At 47.6% G+C, this 20,213-nt stretch overlaps 1 protein-coding gene and 1 long non-coding RNA gene across 3 annotated transcripts in view; one reads left to right on the forward strand and one right to left on the reverse strand.

Moving 5' to 3' along the window:
• Nucleotides 1-20,213, forward strand: part of ZDHHC14 (zinc finger DHHC-type palmitoyltransferase 14) — a 272,226-nt gene that overhangs the window by 79,957 nt on the left and 172,056 nt on the right. The gene's annotated exons all lie outside the window — the stretch shown is intronic.
• LOC125102130 (uncharacterized) lies at nucleotides 11,223-18,618 on the reverse strand. Its single transcript, XR_007128058.1, has 3 exons — nucleotides 18,609-18,618; nucleotides 15,705-15,708; nucleotides 11,223-11,367 (listed from the first exon to the last, which is right to left on the reverse strand). It is a non-coding gene; the product is annotated as an uncharacterized LOC125102130 (long non-coding RNA).

Genomic DNA, 20,213 nt, shown 5'->3' on the forward strand with positions numbered 1-20,213 from the left:
GTAGTGTTGATCCATTTATGAACATATATGTTGATAAAGGTATTTCTCCAAAAGTGTCTATGAGAGAACTTTCTGGAAAACAGATGGTTGACATTCATTACAATGTAGAAAATGTGTCCTATAGCTTCTGCCCTTTCTCAGTCATAGCACTCCGAATTACTGTTTGATGGTGACACCAGCCTTAGGAACAGAATTAGTCAGCCTCCCTTTGGCTTCTCCCTATATCCCCTTCCCTCTTAGCCTTTACAGTTTCCTCAGCTGTTAGGAGGGGGATGAATTCATTGCTTCTGTGTCGGTGGCTGGAAATTTGGGAACATTGTTGGAGAGGCGCTGTGAATTGCGGAAGAATAGGACACCTTCCATTCTGTGCCCGTGAAGTTTGACCAAGGTTTTACTATGTCTAGGTGCCACTCACTAATGAACACTGCCTGTCAGCTGGCATGGGAAGGGTTGGGGTTTCTGGGGAGCTCAAATAGAGGCACGTGAAGAGAGCCTCAGGATCAGAATCTCCTATATGAGTAAGCCTAAAGAGCCCGGCGGGGGTCGCTGGGAAAGGGGCACAGTTGACAAACAAATTCTCTACTTCCTTCCTCTAAGTTGCTGGGTCCACATGGAACTGGGATGTCTTCCTGCGTCTACTTCCCAGAGATCATTGTTGATGCCTACATAGCAATTCTTGAATTTCCATGATGAGGAGTTTTGAAGAAACGTGCTGCTGAGGAAAAAAGAAACTCTCTGAATTAGAGACATCAGTAGAGGTCTTAGACATCACTGATCTCAATTTCCCACCCCATGCAAGAATCCTATAGAGAAGCTTCCTAGAAGTCTAGAATACAAGAGTTCTGGGTCACCTGGAATCAAGAGTGCTGGCCGGTTCTTACTTGCACATTTAAATTATATGGAGGCAGAAAACAAGACGGCTAACCTGGGCCTGTGTGTAAACATCCCATTTGCCAGTGAGCGCAGATGCTTTAGGGGGAAGGAGCGAGGTAGGGTTGCAAAGGGTGGCGGGGGGTGGGGTGGGGGGTGGCAGAAATGCATGCAGGGACGTGGAGTGCTTGCGTGTGACTTCTGACCACGGTCTCCTGGTCTATTGTGTTTCTCCCTAGCACAGGTTGGTAACCACAGGAGCTAAGCAAATAATTCCTGTATCTATTTTTTCCTGTTTGGACAATGAATGCAATGTTTGTGTGCTCAAAAAGGCTCCTTTTCCTGCCTGCTAGCCACAGTGATCCACTTAGGAAGAAGCAAAGTTAAGAGCCAGTTAAAATGCACATGCACTTTGCTGTGGAGCACCTGACATCATTGCTGGGTACTTTCGGTTTTGAAGTCTGAAATACACACACATTCCAGGGGCCTGGGAAATTCCCGGGTGGCCATTGCCATAGAAGTCATCTCATTGAATCTCATTAAATTGTGGTGGAGGTCCCAGGCTTCTAATCTTGAATGGTTCAAAGGGAAAAAAGAGGTCTCTGTGGGGAAAGATGCCTTTGAAAGGCAGTCCACCTGTGGGCAGAGTCTCCTGTGCCTCTATGAAAACTTCTAATGTTCTCTTTCTCCTCCTTAAATAATGACTGCTACTAAAAATAGCTTTCAGAGGGACGTCAGAATACAGCTGTGCATAGCAGGACCTAGGCAACAGACAGATCACCGTCGAGTTTGGAACTTTGATTTCCCAAACTCTTATGTGCAGGTCATTACCAGCCCAAGCCTCATTGCCCATGTAATTCCCAAAGGCAAAGGCATTTGGATGATAACAAGCATGTTTCCTAGACATGCGTCCTAGTTCCTACTTATTTTTGCCACAGTAGCTATATTTTGGGTTCAGGTCTTTACGTTAGTAGCTGCCATTCCCACCCTTCCAGACACATCATCCTTCTGGATGAAATTAAAATGACGATGCTTAACCAAAGTCTAAGGGCATGGCAGGGAGACACTGGCCATGGGTGAACATCCCCCGCTGTGAAAGATGGATAAGGGGAGCAGAAGTGGAGGAACAGAGAGGGGCAGTGGTGGGTGGGGTGAGCAGATACTCCATGATCCTGTCCTCTACCTGGTAAAGAGGATGCTGGGCAGTGCAGTTCCAGCACTTTCTATTACCATTGTCGGGACTTCCGGAATTAGCAATTTGTCACTTTGGGAAGCCATCCATTGGAGCCCATGACAGAGGTAGAGCAGCCTGTGTCTTGAGGTCCTCATGTGTGAAGAGCCTGCCCTTAATTTAGGATCATTTTCCTGCTCTGGAAAAAATTTTAAAAAGCCCTGTTGTGTCAGATTCCGGTCCAGCAGGCGGCATGACACCAAATGAGGCTTTGTGGGTGGGCAGGGGCAGCCTCATTTCCCTAGATACAAGTCCCACATTCATTGCAGCACTGCTCACAACAGCCAAGTGGAGACACAACCCAAGTGTCCACTGATGGATGAATGAATGAACAAGAAAATGTAGTATATACACGTGATGGAACATTATTCTGCCACGAAAAAGAAAGAAATCCTGCCATCTGGCAACAACATTGATGAAACTGGAGGCCATTATGTTAAGGGAAATAAGAGGGTCATGACCAACAGGTATCGCCTGACGATATATGAAGAATCTAAAAAATAGTTGAACTTCGAGAAGCAGAGAGAAGCCTGGCGGTTGCCAGGGGCTGGGAGGAGGAGGGAATGGGGAGTCATTCTTCACCTATCAAGTTTCAGTCTTGCTGGATGAATGAGTTCTAGAAGTCCACTGTGCAGAGTTGTTCAGCAGGAAGCTCATGTGTTGTGTTCCTACCACAAATAAAAAAAGAAAATTAGACCAAAAAAAAAAAAAAATGCAACTCACTGTCCAGCCACGACTTTAAACCTTCTCTGAGCTTCCTTGGAGTTTCTGCCTGTTTTGGCCCCTTTGGCACGAGTCTCAGGGGTTTTCTGCCACCGTGTGAAGCGAGCTCTTCCGTTTCTCTAAATGTACCTCCTTCAGCTCCAAGTGGCCTCCTCAGCTCTGTGACTGCGGAGGAGATGGGCAGGCCTGCTTGTCCTTTCTGTGTTTTTCCCTACCCTGTGTTCTGGCGCGGTTCACCCTAGGTTTCCTCAAGATCTCCGAGGTTACAGGGGCAGCCGTGGCTCCTCTCAGAACTTCAACAGCAAAATCACCTCAAAGCCAGAAGCCCGGGTTATATCCGGACTTCCAAGGCAGACTGTGATTTCCTTTCCCTTTGCTGTTGCTGCTCTGTTCTACTCCGGCAGGAGAAAAGCCGGGCCTCCTCCTGTTCTCGCAACTTTTCCTGACCAGGTGCAGAGTCCCAAGAATTTTTTTTTTTTATAAATCTGGCTCTTGGGGCCCCTGGGTGGCTCAGTGGGTTAAAGCCTCTGCCTTCGGCTCAGGTCGTGATCTCCTGGTCCAGGCGCTCTGCTCAGTGGGGAGCCTGCTTCTTCCTCTCTCTCTGCCTGCCTCTCTGCCTACTTACGATCTCTGTCAAATAAATAAATAAAATCTTTAAAAAAAATAAAGATAATAAAAATAAAAAAATAAATCTGGCTCTTTTTGGTGAGGGAAAGCAGCGTCGTAGCCTCTGGCTTGGAAAGATCTCTCGGAAGAATGTCTCTGGAGGATAAGCATGTCCTTGGTGTCGCCGCGCGTTGCAGATCTCAGAAACAGAAGTGACTGTGGTCGTAAGTCATCCCTGGGTGTCGTTCTCTGACTCCGCCCCTCGCAAAAGGGAGAGAAGAGGAGGCACCCAGTCTCTAGGGACTTAGTTCGGGGCCCGCCAGCCCTGCCCTGTTCTGGGGAGGCCTCCCTCCCCGCCCGCCATTCCTCCGCTTGCGGGTTCAGGCTGGCGTCGCCCACGGAGAAGGGCCGGCTGGGTGTCGTACAGAACGGCCTCGGCTGGTGCTGTTTCGGTTGTTTAACTGTGACCCTCACACAATTATTAAGAAGAAAATGGCCTCGTTTCATTACTAATGAAATTTCCCGAAAGCCCATATAAACAGCCGCTAGTGGGGAGCCACGTTCGCTTGTGTGTGAGCCGAACCGCAGGGCGTAAGCGCGCCTGACGCGATGGGGCGTGGCTCACGTGCGTCACCGGAGACGCGGACATGCGCAGAGAGCACGTGGGGGGCTGCAGACCCCAGCCTTTGGCCGGAAGTGCTTAGTTTGGAAAGTTGATACCCAAGGCAGTGAGAAAACACGAAGAGGTCACAGCCCGCTGTTTCTCTTGTCTCTTGGGTGTTTGCAATATGGCCGAGGCGGGGATGTTGACTGCTGAAAGCTGTTTCTGGAGCCCACAGCCTTGGTCTTACCCCTGTGAGTATTGACAGTGATGTGTTACTAGACACCCCCGACCCCACGCCAGCACCTCACCAGAGGGAACGGACACTGAGTCTAGAGGGAGAATCATTTCAAAGGAAAATAACCCAGCGGGTCCACCCAGCCCTGCTGCTCAAGAAGGTCCTTCCAGATGAAGACGGCCATTGACTGATCTACTCTTTGATGTAAAATAATCCTCAAAAAGTGAGATGTTACTGAGGTTTGCCCTACTGTCCACTCCCCACAGCTCTGATTGATCAGATTTAAAAATGATGCTGATATAAAATTTTAAAAATTATAGTAAGTAAAGGTTTCTTCTTCTCCTTCTCCTCCTTCTTCTTCTTTCTTCTTCTTCCTTCTTTCTTCCTCCTCCTTCCTCCTCCGTCGTCGTCGCCCTCCTCCTCCTCCTCCTCTTCTTCTTTTCTTTTAAAAAAACAGTAATAGAGAGACACCAGGGTGACTCACTCAGTGAAGCGCCCCACTCCTGATCTCAGCTCAGGTCTTGATCTCAGGGTGGTGAGTTCAAGCCCCGCATTGGGCTCCACACCCAATTTAAAAACCAAATAAACAAAATTAAAAAGTATTAATTAATTAAAAAAACTATAATAGAAATTCAGTCCATGCTTAAATATTTCATTGCTATAGCCATAAATACATGTTGAAAACCTTTCCTTAACCTGGAAGTTTGGAAGTCCTAAAGAGTGATGAGAATCATTACCTGCTGTTGAGAAGATTGCAATCTGGAATATTCTGTTTGTGTATTTATCTTAGTACATGTACTGTTGTAATACTGTTCTTCTGTATATGCTGAGTAATTCCTTTCACTGTAGGACTTTGAACTAATTCATTTCTGTGCCCTTTTCTACTCCTATGACTGCAGATAGTTCATTCAGGCCAGGAATTGTTAAATAGTTTTTCTGATTAGATACTTCACATCTTAGTTTTATATGTAATGGGTGTTTAATAAACACTTGACTAATTTAATGGTTACTTCCGGTCTTCAAATGACATCTGTAACTTATGAAGTAGATTTTGGGGTGAATATGGGGAACTATCATTTGTCCAAATTCACCATTTTTCCCTTTTATTGTAAATTAAGTAATTATGAAATTACTGTATATGAAGGATTATGAAAAATAATCACATTCTCTTTTCCTGCCTGTTGCAAGAATCTGTTCTCCTTTAAGAAACCATCCCAAAACTTAGGGCTCAACACATATTTTGGCGTACCGTCGCATGGTTCTTTGGGTTGACTTGGTTCAGCTGGCAGTTTGGGGTCAGGGTGTTCTGGGTTAAGGTGTGATGCTGACTGGGCTGGGAGATATGGCTTCTTCACACGTGTGTGCGGCTCCTGTGTGAGCGTTGTTGGAGTCGAAAAGGCTAGCTAAGCATCTCGTGTTTCTGTGTGGCTAACTTTGGCTTCCTCATAGCACGGGGTCCTGGGTGTTCCAGAGAAGCAAGGCTAAAGCTGTAAGACTTTTTTGAGCTAGTCTTGGAAATTACAGAACAGCACTTGGGTCACATTTACTCAGGCAAGTCACTAAGATCAGCCCAGATTCAAGGGGAGGGCACTTAGATTGAATTTCTCAGTGGCAGGAGTAGCAAGGAATCTGCAGCCATCTTTAATCTGCCACATGACGTATTAAAAAGTAAGCTTTTTTTTTTTTTTTTTACATTTAAAGATTGCTCATTGAGTTGGACCCATTAATAAAGAGAGACTTATTTTTGTTTTAGAAAAGCACAGATATGGTCATTTCTCTCACTGAGCAATTAAATTTTAGATGATGGTAAATTTAGATTCTCCATAATTTGTCATAGGCCAAGTAGAGTATACATAGGTGCCCACTTGGAAACTGGTACCAGCATATCAGTTCTGAGGTCCTGACTCACTGGTCTTCATGAGAGCCTCTCTGAAAATGTTCTTGAGAACAGAACTTCTGGGGGAACAGAAAGTCACAATGACCGCAGGACAAATACCCAAGCCCATTAAGACAATAACCACCCTTGTAACAAAACATTTTCCCCAGGAACCATGAACATTGTGAAATTAAATAAAACAGGCTAGTTTGAGCCCTTTCCAGGGGGAGCTGCTTTGAACCACAACAGCCAGACAGTTAGCGTCATTCTGTTTAACAAGAGAGGGTAAGAAAAACAGACATTTCCCAAGGTTGGCCCACTTCACGAAGTGCCATGAGGCTCTCGTTAAAATGTGATGTACTGAGATCCCCTGTCCCCGAGGGCAGGTTGGCCTCTGTGCGTCAGCCTTGCTCCAGAAGCCTGCGCTGGGGCATTCAGGCTTGTTCTACCCTGGTCTGGTCTCACGGCCACCTCTGAGCACGCTCAGGCCTCTCTTAGGAAGACCCGAGACCCCACAGGGAGGGTCCTGCACCAGCTTCCGGGCTGCCAGCCCCATCTACCTGTGTGTTTTGCCAATGCTGGTTCCCATGGCAACTCAGGGCCTCAGTTTGCCATGCTCTTGGGAGCTCAGTGTACTTGGTACAGCCCCACTGGCCCCACAGTAGCACCGTCTGCACAGAAAGAAAGGGAGCTGCTTCCTTGAGGGCCCAACGCTGGGACGGTGCTTGGCACAAGTAGGCTTCGGGCAGTGTTTGTTGACTCAGCAGCGAAAGGCAGAAGTCAGTCTGTACTTTTTCAAAATATTGAATTAGCTACAGACACCGAAATAGGGAAATTTTGATGAAGACTCAAGCTTTTGGCTTTTCCTGAAAACCGTGGAAAACCTGGTGATATTGGGCCCAAGGGGCAATAATTGGAGGGAGCAGTATGGCGGTCCTCTCCAGGTCGGCGTGTTTTCTAGGGGCCGGTGGCCACCTGCCCCCAGCCGCCACGTTCACCCACCTCTTCCCTCCTTGAGCCCCGGAAAGCATATCCCACAAGGCTTCTCATGTCTGACTTGCAGACACACTCACGGTGTTTCAGAAATTCCTGTACCTGGAGGTGTTTTTTTGTTTTTGTTTTTTTTTTAAATAATTGCCTTGTTGAGATATAATTCATATACCATGAGAGTTATCCTTTTAAGGCCTACAAAGCAGTGGCTTCTAGTCTGTTCAGAGCGGGGTGTTCATCAGCACTAATTTTGGAACATTTTCATCACCCCCGAGAGAAACCCAGTGCCCATCAGCCGTCACTCCCCCTGTCCTGCCTACTCCAGGCCCAGGGAACCACTCATCTGCTTTCTCTCCCTATAGACTGGCCTCTTCTGGATACTTTGTATCAATGGGGTAATATAATTTGTGACCTTTTGTGCCTAGCTTCTCTCAATTAGGGTACGTTTTAAAGGCTCATCCTGTTGTAGCCTGTGTCTGTGTTTCTCCACTGAATCATATCCATTGTCTGGAGAGGCCCCATCGTGTTTATCCATTCTTCAGTTATGGATGTTGGATTGTTTCCCTTTGGTGGCTGTTACAAATAATGTCCAGAAGATTGTCAACCCCACTAAGTAACTACGTTATGTAGCACATCAGAGATGAGAGGGAAAAACTCCACACCGGAAAAACAAGAATGGGTTATCAACGTACCAAAAACTTCGGAAAATCACTCCTGTAAGAAGGAAGGATATAATGTAGCAGCTCTGAGTTCCTGAGAGCAAAGGGCATGCCCGGGAAAGTGTGGCGGTGGCAGAGTGGTGGCTGGAGAGGGGGTGATCCTCACCGGGAGGCACAGTGAGCGGGGCCTGAGGCCACGTGTGACCTGCAGAGGCCTCTCTGAGCTAAGTCACCTGGGGAAGCTGTCTGGTGCCAGTGGAAAGGACTCGCCCACGCTGTAGTTGCCAGCTCTGGTCATCCGCTCTCACGGGCCTGCTCAGGTTAGGGGCCTGCCTGGGGAGGAAGAGGGTTTTTATCCAGGCCTGCAAGCTACATGGCCTTGATATTGGCTACTACCGAAAATAATGCCGCCCTTGGATAGTTCCCTGATGGCCAGAGGCTGCCCTGACCTCAGTTGCCCTAAAAGACAAAGTCTGTTTTCAGAGTGACTAGTTTTAAGATAAAGCCAGTTGAAGGAGGCCTTGCCCTTCTGGGACTTCATTTTGCTAAACTAGTGGGAGGATTCTGCCCATTTTCCTGTGTTCTGAAGAGGATGAGCCTGGGAGGAAACTTGCATCATAATAAAAACAATAGGTACAATGTATTGAAGACCTACTGTGTTGTAAGTCCATTCTTCCTCTTTTAATTAGCCCAACATCTTCTGAAAATGTTTTTATTCCCATTTCCTAGATGAGAATTTGATGCTCAGATACAGAAAAGAACCAAGGTCATTTGACTTGGGGTAACAGCTTGTATCTGAGCCCTGGACAGATAATGCCAGGTCTCTGTTTCCCCGAGCCCATCTTTCCAGAAGGTAGTAGGAAGACTTTTTTTTTTTTTTTTTTAAAGATTTTATTTATTTGTGAGAGAGTGAGCAGGGGGAGAGGCAGAGGGACAGAGAGAGAGAGCTAGCAGTGGGGAGAGGTGGAGGGAGAGGGAGAAAGAATCCCAAGCACATTCCCTGCTGAGCAGGTAGCCAGAGGTGGGGCTCAATCCCAAGACCCTGAGATCATGACCTGAGCTGAAATCAAAGGCCAGATGATCAACTGACTGAGCCCCGCAGATGCCCCAGGAAGAGGTTTCACTATGAATGACAGCTCGCATTGTTCTGGGGCACACTTGTTTGGTAGGTGAGTCTGACAGCAAGGTCTACCCCTTTTGGCCGATTAGCCAGTGCTCTCCTCCGCAGCAACCTGAGCCTGTCCTCTGTTCGGCACCCCCAGCTCCCAGGCTTTCTTCACCCCACCCCCCCTCACCCCATACGGCGCACAAAGCACTGTCCTCCCTTGTGCGAGCTGACAAGCCTATGTCTGGAAAGGTGCGAATGCCTCCGGGGGTGGCTCACAGTGTTAGCTTCATGCCCCCCCCTACCCCATGAAGTCCTTCTCAGTAGGTTTTTCAGGCTGTGCTTCTGTCTAGGGCAGGATAAGTGAGGTTATGCTAAGGTAACAAACAGCTTCAAAATCTTCGTGACTTGTGACAACAAAAGTATATTTCCTGCTCAAGCTGCAGGAGCTCTGATGCCCGCTGGGGATTCTGCCCAGTATAAGCGTCTCAGTCGGGGACCTAGGATGAAGGAGTAACATCCCCTCACTTGTTGACACCATCAATTAGATGTTCTAGCCTGGAAGTGATGCAGGACTGCCACTCAACAGCCCACTGGCTCCATCCAACCCTCGGGGCCAGAGGGACGGTCCCTCCAGGTGCCTGGAAGTGGGGGAGAGCTGGAAACGACAGGCAAACAGCGCCGATGTCCACCACACTTGTCTTGGTGCCCTCGTCCCTGGCCCCTCCCCCCCAACCATGAATTACAACAGGGGTGGGCCTCGGGCCCCCACTCCACATCAAGACCCAGAACCCCCACTGTGTACACTGGAGAGTAACATTACTTTTAAGTGTGTTAAGAGGATTACGTGGGCCTGGCATATAGTAGGTATTTGGTAAATGACAACTTGTAAGATGCTATGTAGAAAAAGTTAGTTTTTCAATAGCCAAAAAAAAGTGGGGGGCTGATATTCCACTGTCTTTCAATTCTGTTTTCCTTAGATAAGCCAATGTTTGGGATTCTATTCTAAGGGCAGGAAGAAAACACATTTTAAAAAATGCTATTATTTATACTTTTGAAGAACTGGTAGGAACTCGAATTAAACATTCAACCATAAGAGAATGATTAAGTAAATAATGACATCTAGACTTCACAAAATGTAATACAGCCACAAAAATAATAGGGAAAATTATATAACAACATGGAAATTGCTCAGGATAGTATATTGGTCGAACATGTGTTATGATGTCATAGATATTCATCAAGCATAACTGCATTCAAATAAGTACAGATGAGAAAAGATTGGAAGTGAAAATACTAAAAATGACAGTTCTGTTAGAGTTGTAGAATTATGAATATTTTTCAGTGTTGCTTATGTCGTTTAAAAAACTATTATTACCTTGCAGATAGAAAAACTTCAGAAAAATATCCTAAATATATTTTTTTGTTATGTTAGTCACCATACAGTACATCATTAGTTTTTTTTTTTTTTTTAAGATTTTTATTTATTTATTTGACAGACACAGATCACAGGTAGGCAGAGAGGCAGGCAGAGAGAGAGGAAGGGAAGCAGGCTCCCTACTGAGCAGAGAGCCCGACGTGGGGCTCGATCCCAGGACCCTGGGATCATGACCTGAGCTGAAGGCAGCGGCTTAACCCACTGAGCCACCCAGGTGCCCCCATCATTAGTTTTTGATGTAGTGTTCCAGGATTCATTGTTTACTTCATGCCCTCCTGAATACTCATCACCAGGCTCACCATCCCCCCAATCCCCCTCCCTTCCAAAACCCTCAGTTTGTTTCTCAGAGTCCACAGTCTCTCTTGGTTCGTTTCCCCCTCTGATTTCCCCCAACTCACTTTTCCTTTCCTTCTCCTAATGTCCTCCATGTTCTTCCTTACATGCCACAAGTAAATGAAACCATATGATAATTGACTTTCTGTGCTTGACTTTTTTCACTCAGCATAATCCCCTCCAGTTCCGTCCATGTCAATGCAAATGGTGGGTGTTCATCTTTTATGATGGCTGAGTAATACTCCATTGTATATATGGACCACATCTTCTTTATCCATTCGTCTGTTGAAGGACATCTTGGTTCTTTCCACAGTTTGGCTATTGTAGTCATTGCTGCTATGAACATTGAGGTACAGATGACTCTTCTTTTCACTGCATCTGTATCTTTGGGGTAAATACTCAGTGGTGCAGTTGCTGGGTCACTGGGTAGCTCTATTTTTAATTTTTTGAGGAATCTCCGCACTGTTTTCCAAAGTGGCTGCACCAACTTGCATTCCCACCAGCAGTGTAAGAGGCTCCCCTTTCTCCACATCCCCTCCGACACTTGTTGTTTCCTGTCTTGCTAATTTTGGCCATTCTAACTGGTGTAAGGTGGTATTTCAATGTGTTTTTGATTTGAATCTCCCTGATGGCTAGTGATGATGAACATTTTTCCATATGCCTGTTAGCCATTCTTATGTCCTCATTGGAGAAGTCTCTATTAAATGCATTTGTTGATCTACTGGGAGACTACGAAGAAATTTTCAAGTTAGAAATATTAATATCTTAGTGGACATAGATGAAAATACTACATAGATGATCTCTGGTTCACAAACCCAATGGAAGAAATTGGGCCCAAGGTAAAGGAAGATGTTTTTAGAAAACAAAAACCATAGAACGTCTCAGGAAAGCGTGCGCACACAGATATTATGATGCCTTCCAAATGTGAGAGGGACTTGTCAAGTTTGCAACCCGCAGAATTCTTGAGGAGTAGGAAACTCCCCAGACCGTGCCCGGAGAGCTGGTTTAGCAGCCCACCACTTGGCTTCCATACTTAGTGGTGGGTGGCCGTGTCAGCCCCGACTGCACACACACCCCTGACATGTGAAGGCCTTATATGTCAGAAGTGTGTCTTTTCTATTTCTATAATGGGTGGGTCTGTTTCAGCACCTGACCCAGGGTTGCTCCATGGTCTTCAGAATCTCCAGGTCCTTGTTTAAAGCTCAGCTTCCTGTATCCCTACCCCCAGGAATTTGATTCTGAAGGTCTGGAGTGGAGCCCAGGAATCTGCTTCCCCGCTCTCCAGGCCTTCCGAAGCAGGTGCATGAGGACGATACTATGTCCCCCCACCTCCCCGGGAGGCCTCTGAGATATGTTCGTAAGATGAACAAACTAACGAGACTTGTGAGGGATCCAGTTTTAAATACAGTCTGCGGCTCTGTTTTCGAATTTTCCTGGCGATTTCTGTGTCAATAGGACTCCTAGCCTCTGAGCTTCCCCTGCCGGGAAGGCCCACCCCCAGACACACCTGCTTCTCCCCTGGGGCTCCCTGCAGAAAGGGGTTTATACTGCACAACTGGCCTCCACGGAGGGTTCCGCATATGCTCAGAAGTGGTTTTTGTTGGTAACTGCCGTCTTAGAAGAGAAGGAAGCGATTATCACAGGAGGGAGTTGTCTAAGATGAAGAGTGTGCGGGCTGGAAATAGCTGGGAAAGTGGCTGCCTTTGTGGAGGAAACCGAACCTGTTTTGCTGAGCACAGTGGTTATTAGGCAGCCAGGGAGAGAAGATGGTCGTGGAAGGCGGAAAGAGAGGAATGAAACAGAAGTTTCCTTGTTTCCGCTTTGGGAGCGCCATCTGGCCCAATTCAGGAGAGCTCATCTTGGAGATAGGCAAGAGGCCTCTGTGTCTGTTCCCTCATCTGTAAAATGGGCTTCATGGTGGGGTCCACTTGATGGCTTGGCATGAGAGTTAAATGAAAGGCCGAAGATAAAAAGCTCAGGGTGGTACTAGGATGTTCTCATGGGAGAACACGTGTGGCGTTCTCGCAGGTGGAGATGGTCTCCACCAGCAGGAAGGAGCCTCTGGTCACAGCAGCTGCTGTCTGCAGCCAGGGTGGAGGGAGGGTGGGTATCAGGAGGTGGGACATAAGTGTGTGTCCCCCGCAGCCTGGGAGGAGGTGGGGGGGAGAGGTTAATATAGCCCTTGAAATCATCATCGCTTTACCTAGGGGTATGGAGAGCATGGGGAGGGGATCCAGTCGGACCTTGCACAGAGAGGTGAATATTTATTGAGTAGATGTGTGTGTTTCCAGGACTAAGAGCTGTGGTTCCTGCTTTGATCTCAGACTCCGCTGCTTGGCCCTTCAAACAAGTGGAGTGGGGGCTTGCTTCTGGGAGTAGAAAACACAGCTTTAATGCCTGAATCCACATTTACCCTGTGAATTAAAAAAGAAATCAGTGTAGAGGTGATTTTCTCCTTTTGTCATTCCTGGTACTTTTCTCTGAAAGACAATTATAAACACACACTTTGTGGCCATTGCCTGTTGCACAAACGTCTTACAGGAAAGTGCCGAAGGCTCTGATTGGAGACAGCTTATGTGGTTCTTAGCAGGTGCCCACAAAGGGTGGCTTTGCTCTTAGGCACTTACCGAGTTTCTAGCACTTACCGGACCAGGGGCAGACCAAGCCCAGGCACCCTTTGTGCCTCACAGCACGATTGGAGACACTGTGTCATGCTGCATGTCCCTTTTCTAAACAAAATCAGTATTTGGGGGGCGCTGTGCTTTGAAGAGTAAAGAGGACAAGATAATTGGTGCTTTTGAAAATCTGTGGCTCATTTTAAGCATGGTAGTCACTTTTGATTTTTTATTATATTCCCATGAATCAATAAATGCATAAACGCCCCCAAACCATTTGTGTTTTGTTTTCCTTGGCTGATGCTGGGGAAGTCTCTGGTATTTTGTTCAATACATACGTATCTTTTTCTTTTAAATGTATCATTATAAGAAAAATTGATTTGGCTCAGTGGTCTTTATTAGGCTTCCATTGGCAAAGATCAATTACAAAGAAGATAACTTTCTAGTAATTACTTGACATTTGTCTCACTTTCAAGCCTGCGTGGAACTGTACGGCACAGCCCAGGGTCACACAGCTGTCCCGTTTATTTCCACGTAGGGAGTCGTAACACTGTGTTTTGTCCCTAGGATCTTTGTCATTTATTTCTGTTGCTGGAACAAAAGAATAAGAAAGGCTTTTCCTGCTGTTTTCATGAATATTTAGGACCTTTATCATACCGTTGTATGAATGAGGTTAACTTTCTTTAGACGTATGCAAGATAATTAGCAATTTCTGGCTGCGTTTTGGTGCTGGGGTTTTTATCCGGGTAGACTTTAATTAATTGCCCTTTCCTGTTCAGTTAATTCTACTGTCTATATAACTCAATTGGACTTTAACTCAGAGCTCCTAGGTAATTAAAACAGTTCATTGCCACATCCTGGATGGAATGAGAAGGTCCCCATTTCGGAGCACACGCTGGAGAACTTCACATTAATGTGTGCTCAGGAGTTTGCTACAGTAAGTTTTCAGTAACATCTACTTGGAAGCAATCATGAGTTAGAAGAGTCTGACAATCATAGAGTTTTGTGACGATCATAGAGTTTGTATTATTTGGGGGCGTGTCTGTAAATTAGGAAGCAGAGGGATATGGTGATCATTCAGAAACAGGCCAGGCGATCTAAGAACTGGGACGAGCCTCTCACCTCACAAGCTTGTGCTGTTTCCTTCCCCCAGACTTCACCACAAGATTAATTTTGTGGTTGGTTTGTTGTCATTGTTGTTGCTGCTGTTTTTTAAGAAGGTAATTGTAGATTCGGTTTTGAGTCTCCTGTTCTCACATTTCAGTCTCCCCTCGTCCGAATCATTTCGCTGAAAGCAACCTTCCATGATGTCAGGGATACTCACGTTGTTCGGGCGGGTTTTCCCTGGCCTCCCCACGAGTGACACGGCCAGAGGGGTCCCTTCACTGTGTCTCAGGAGGTTTCCCCAGGACACAAGCAGTCCAGGTGCAGTGATGCTTCTGTCTACCCAAGTCGGCTGTCAATCACTGTTGGGAGTATCCAAATCACCAGAAAGTGTATCTTTGTATCCCTAACCCTTCGACTTGTGCTTGCGGCTTGGTACATGCTCACGAAATGTTTGTTATATTTAATCATTTAGTGTTTGTTATATTTAATCATTTAGGAAATGCCCATAGGAAAAATTTAGGTAGAACATCATTTCTTTTTTTAAATTTTATCTATTTATTTGAAAGAGAGAGATCACAAGTTGGCAGAGGGGCAGGCAGAGAGAGGGGGGAAGCAGACTCCCTGCTGAGCAGAGAGCCTGATGTGGGGCTTGATCCTAGAACCCTGAGATCACGACGACCTGAGCCAAAGGCAGAGGCTTAACCCACTGAGCCACCCAGGCGCCCCAGAAGATCATTTCAGTACCCTCTCATTTAAGAGCAGTTTTGGCAGGGCACCTGGGTGGCCAGTCAGTGAAGCCATGACTCTTGCTTTCAGCTGAGGTGATCTCAGGGTCATGAGATTGAGCCCAGCGTCGGGCTCCAAGCTCAGTGCAGAGTCTGCTTGAGACATTCTCTTCCTCTTTCTCTGCCCCTCCCCCGTGTGTGTGCACTCTCTCTCTGGAACAAATCTTTAAAAGAAAAAAAAATCAGTTTTAGCATTTATTTTCAAATATATATATATATATATATATATATATATATACACACACACACACATATATATATATTTTATACTATATGTATAAAACAATGAATTCTAAAGGATCTAGCGAGTGAGTCAGATACACCACCCTCCCAACCCAGTGGCACCGAGGGATGGTATAATAGCACTGAGCTGGAGATCTCTTCTTTGGTAATTCCTGTGTAATCCATCTGTAAGAAAGGCAGCATGGTGTTGGGATTAAGAACACGGACCTTGGAGCACAACGTCCCAGGTTCAGGTCCTTTCTTAGCTACTAATGAGCTGTGTGATCTTGGGCAAATGACCTAACCTGTCTGTGCCCTCATTTCCTCTCATGGGAAATGGGGATACAGCGCCTTCCTCAGAGGGGTATTTGAGGATTAAATGAGTACAGGGGCATCTGGTTGGCACAGTCAGTTAAGCTTCTGACTCTTGGTTTCTGCTCAGGTTGTGATCTCAAGTTTGCGAGATCGAGCCCTGTGTCAGGCTCTGCGCTCATCATGGAGTCCGCTGGAGACACTCTCCCTCTCCCTCTGCCCCTCCTTGAGAGCTCGTGCTCTCTCTCTCTCTCTCAAATAAGCAAACAAATAAATCTTTAAAAACAGAAAATAAATGAGTACAGATAGGTAAAACTCAGAAGAGTGACTGGCGTGTCATAAGGGCAGTGAAAGAAATTGGCTATTACTCCGTGTACCTCAAGACTTTTTTTAAAAACTTACTCACATTTTTAGTTGACTGTCACCAGTCTTTGGAAGCTGGGCTCCTCATACCCACTCCCCGCCCCGGGGGGAACAGAGGGGTTCTTCATCTCTGGCAGCCCGGGGGCCTTCCCCAGGGTGCAGGCGTGCCCTCCTGCCACACTCCAGCATAAGGAATTTGCTTCTCTCTTGCTCTTTCAGGGAAGGGCCCCTCAGAGTTGGAATAGATTTTTAGCCACTGCTTTCGCCTAAGGCTTCTGAGCTCATAGGAGATTGGTTTTTGTTTTTGAAGGTGTGAACCGAAGTGGCAAAGAGATGTTTGCCTTTGAACCCGAGCACCTCCTCGTGAGGGCAACTCTGTCAAGGAGATGGTTCACTCAGGCCCGAATGCGTTAAGTAGATCGCACCGGACCTGCCGAGCTGGGCGCCTCGGCCTCGCCCTCCCAGACCAGAGTGGGCAGGAAGCTCGGCGGCGGGGAGGCTGTAGAGTAACTTCGGGGATTTCGACTGTGAGTCTGATAAACAGAGTCTGATAAACAGAGCTTTGCCCACCGCCGCCCCCACCATGAGAGAGAGTAGACAGGCCCCTAGCAAGTGCTCACGGGAGGAGAAGAAAAGAGAAGCAGCGGAGTTCTGGAGGGGTCAAGGGAGTTTGGCTTTGCTGACAGCTGCAGAACTCTTCCCCCCTCCCACAACCACCACCAACCTGGGCAGGTGCAGCCTGGCTCCTGCGGACCAGAAGCAGCAAGAAATGGGAGTGGGAAGGCCACCCAGCCCTGCCCTGACGCCCTGGGGCTGCACGAGGGAGCACCTTCTCCCGGGGGCCAGCACTGTGGCATTCTGCTTGATAGAGAGCCAGGGAGGTGTGGTGGGAAAAGCCATGGCAGGAGTCTGCGGCTCCCAGCTCGCGGACGCTCCTGCTTTGGGATCCGGAGCAAGCCTTTCACAGCCTGTGGCTTGGTCAGATGGGGTTTGTTCTGAAGCCTCCTTCTCTGCCCCTGTCACAGGTTGCCGTGAAGAGCCAATGAACTGTTTTATTTTATTATTATTTTTTAAGATTTTATTTATCACAAGTGGGCAGAGAGGCAGGCAGAGAGAGAGGAGGAAGCAGGCTCCCTGCCGAGCAGAGAGCCCGATGCAGGGGCTCGATCCCAGGACCCTGAGATCATGACCCAAGCTGAAGGCAGCGGCTTAACCCACTGAGCCACCCAGGCACCCCACAAATGAACTGTTTTAAAAATGACAGGCTCTTGGGGCGCCTGGGTGGCTCAGTGGGTTAAGCCGCTGCCTTCGGCTCAGGTCATGATCTCAGGGTCCTGGGATCGAGTCCTGCGTTGGGCTCTCTGCTCAGCAGGGAGCCTGCTTCCCTCTCTCTCTCTCTCTCTCTCTGCCTGCCTCTCTGTCTACTTGTGATCTCTCTCTGTCAAATAAATAAATAAAATCTTTAAAAAAAAAAAAAAATGACAGGCTCTTGAGTTCCATGGTGCACCAAGGTTGGACGTCGGGAGAGGTCCCGAGGAAGGGGAGCTTTTAGCACAGACACTCTCGAATTGTCTGCACTGGGTGCTGCTGGACAGCGGACAGACTTTGGGTTGGGCTCAGGGTGATTTTAGATTTCTCTCTGGTGGTGAATCTGCCTGTGGCCTCATTCCGGTGAGGACTGCCAGGTTTGTGGCCACCCTCCTGCTGTTCCCCGAGGTTCACCCTGGTTTGGCTCAGTGGTTCTGGAGGGACCCTCTCTGGGTTGCAAGGCCTCTCTGAGGGGAGCGGTACTGTCGTGGGCCACATCGGCCCCTCTCAGAATGCAGACGGCCCAGTTGGTACTCCTGATGCTACATTAGGTGCTCTGATACGGGAGACTCATGTTTGAACAGGCTTCCCCATCACTTTTGTGAGATAAAATAGACCACTGTCATAGTACAAGAAGAAAGGTGTAAATATCATGTCATTCTTATCCTCAGGCTTGAAAACAAACATTTCCTGGGGGTTCTAACAGACCTGTTTTGCATTGTTCATTTTTATCGGTTAGGTTTTAGGAGAGAGAGAGGATCGTGAACTTGTTCTGCGTGAGGTCCAGGAGGCTGGTGAAGGACTCTGGCGAGGGAGTGTTCCGTCAGTGGCGTTCTTGTCTGTCTCTGCCTGGAGCTCACCCGTCTCATCCCCAAACGCCCCCTCTGAAATCCTGTGTGTGCACAGGCCTCAGCTCTCCCACTAAGTCTTTCTGTGTAAACTGTGGAGAGAGAGAGTTGATATTTTTATTATTTTTTGGAAATGAGAGGCAATAGTTTCTGTAGATGAGCAGCTTTTGTCTCTTAAGTGTTTTTTTAATCTTACTTTTCCTCCTTGTTTTTGGAAAGTCTGCAGAGAATGGACAGTCAGCTAGAGAGAGGTTGAGGAGCTACAGGCGAGTTCCACGGTGAAGTGCTGTTCGGGGACAGGGCCAGGCCCGCCTCCTGCCCTTCTGTCCTGCACTCCCACAGACCCCACGGCGGCTCCCATCACTGCACGGTGAACACTCATACCTTCCCACCTTTGCTCATGCTGTTCCTACACCTAGAACCGTTTCTTCTATTGCTTTCCTTTTCCTGTTCCTGCCCAAACCCTGCTACCTCCACCTGCAGAAATTTACCTCTAGTAATTATACCTAACACAAATGTCACTTCTTCCAGGAAGTCCTCACTGCTCACTTCAGTCGGGAGTCAGTGAACGTAACTCATCCCTGATACTCCTTTATTACCTATTTTTTTCTTTTGCACCATTCTTAAAGCGTTGAGAGTACCCAGTGCTTGGAATCGTTACCATCATATCCATCTATCATCTGTGTCCGTTTCCTTTATGCCTGTCCGTCTGACTGTCTCTCTTATGAGATCATCAACACTGAGAGGAGCATAGCATGGTCCTAGAAGAGTTATCCTGATTCAAGAGTGGGGGCAGGACTGGGGCATACCTAGCGGCAGGTGTCCAGGCTAAGGGATCCTGCGGGAGTTGCTGCTAGCTTCTAATCCAAAGTAAAAGCAGCAGAGCCTATAGGAACCCTGGGAGACAGGCAGGCAGGACCCAAGTCCACAGGGTGTGGGATGAACTTTTCAGGGGTTGGTAGCTGCACTCAGATGGGGAGAAAGCACTCATGCCAGGGGGTCAAAATGATTTGGGGTGTCCCCAGCAGGTGTCAGCCACAGTGGCTTTTCTCTTGGGGCAGCTCAGGGTGTTGTAGTTTCCCATCCATACCTGACCTCTGTGCCTTCTGCGCCTTCTGCCTTTGTGCCTGTCCCTTCATTTGGCATCTGACAGCAGGTCTGCTGTAGCGAGTGAGGGGCCTTGGGTCTTAGCCGAGGCCTTAGTGTCCGGCTCTTTCCCCTCCCAGGCAGCTGGGCTTTGGGAAAGCTCCCCTGTCCTACTTCTTCCCATAACTCCGTGGCCTCTAGCGCAGTACCTCGTAACCAGTAGGAATTCAGGCATGGGCTAGTTGAGTTACTACGTTTGCTTACTGGATTGGCACATTTGTCTCTGAGGCATGTCTTAGATTCTGTTAACTGTGACTGCTCATCACCATAATACCTTACGCTGTAGGTTCAGCTCTGAGCCACCTTGTCAAAGAAGAAACAGTTTTCATTCCCTTTGCTTCTCTCCTGTTTGTGTATTCATGTGTCTTCCTTTGCAATAATGGTCCAGGTTGGGTGGGGATCTAATTATGAAGAAGATCCAGGTCCCTGATGGTCCCTTGAGCACAGTCAGCAGGCTTTACCCTCTCTTGGGTGTCATCTCTGGGTCCCTTCTTGTCCCGTCCTGCTGGGCGGCCCTCACTGGCAGTGTCCCTCTCTGTGAACCCCTGGTCTGAGGGCAAGGGGAGGCCAGATTGTGTGTATGTGTTCGGAGGCTGCCCCTTGATGAAAGCCACTGGGCTGGAGAACCTCCAGAACATTTCTTTACCTACTGGAGCCAGCTGTGGGTAACTTATGGGTGACCCCTTTCTGCTCTTTTTGGATGAAGTGAAATGCATTTTGAAGGTTGATGGTGGCTTGTTGGGGGTAATGACAAGTGACTGTCTCTCCAGGACAGGCAGGGGGACTTTGGGAATGTTTGATCTCTGACCTTGACTTCCAGTGGAACCACCTCCTCTT

Source organism: Lutra lutra, chromosome 6 (assembly GCF_902655055.1).
Source record: "Lutra lutra chromosome 6, mLutLut1.2, whole genome shotgun sequence".
NCBI lineage: Eukaryota > Metazoa > Chordata > Mammalia > Carnivora > Mustelidae > Lutra > Lutra lutra.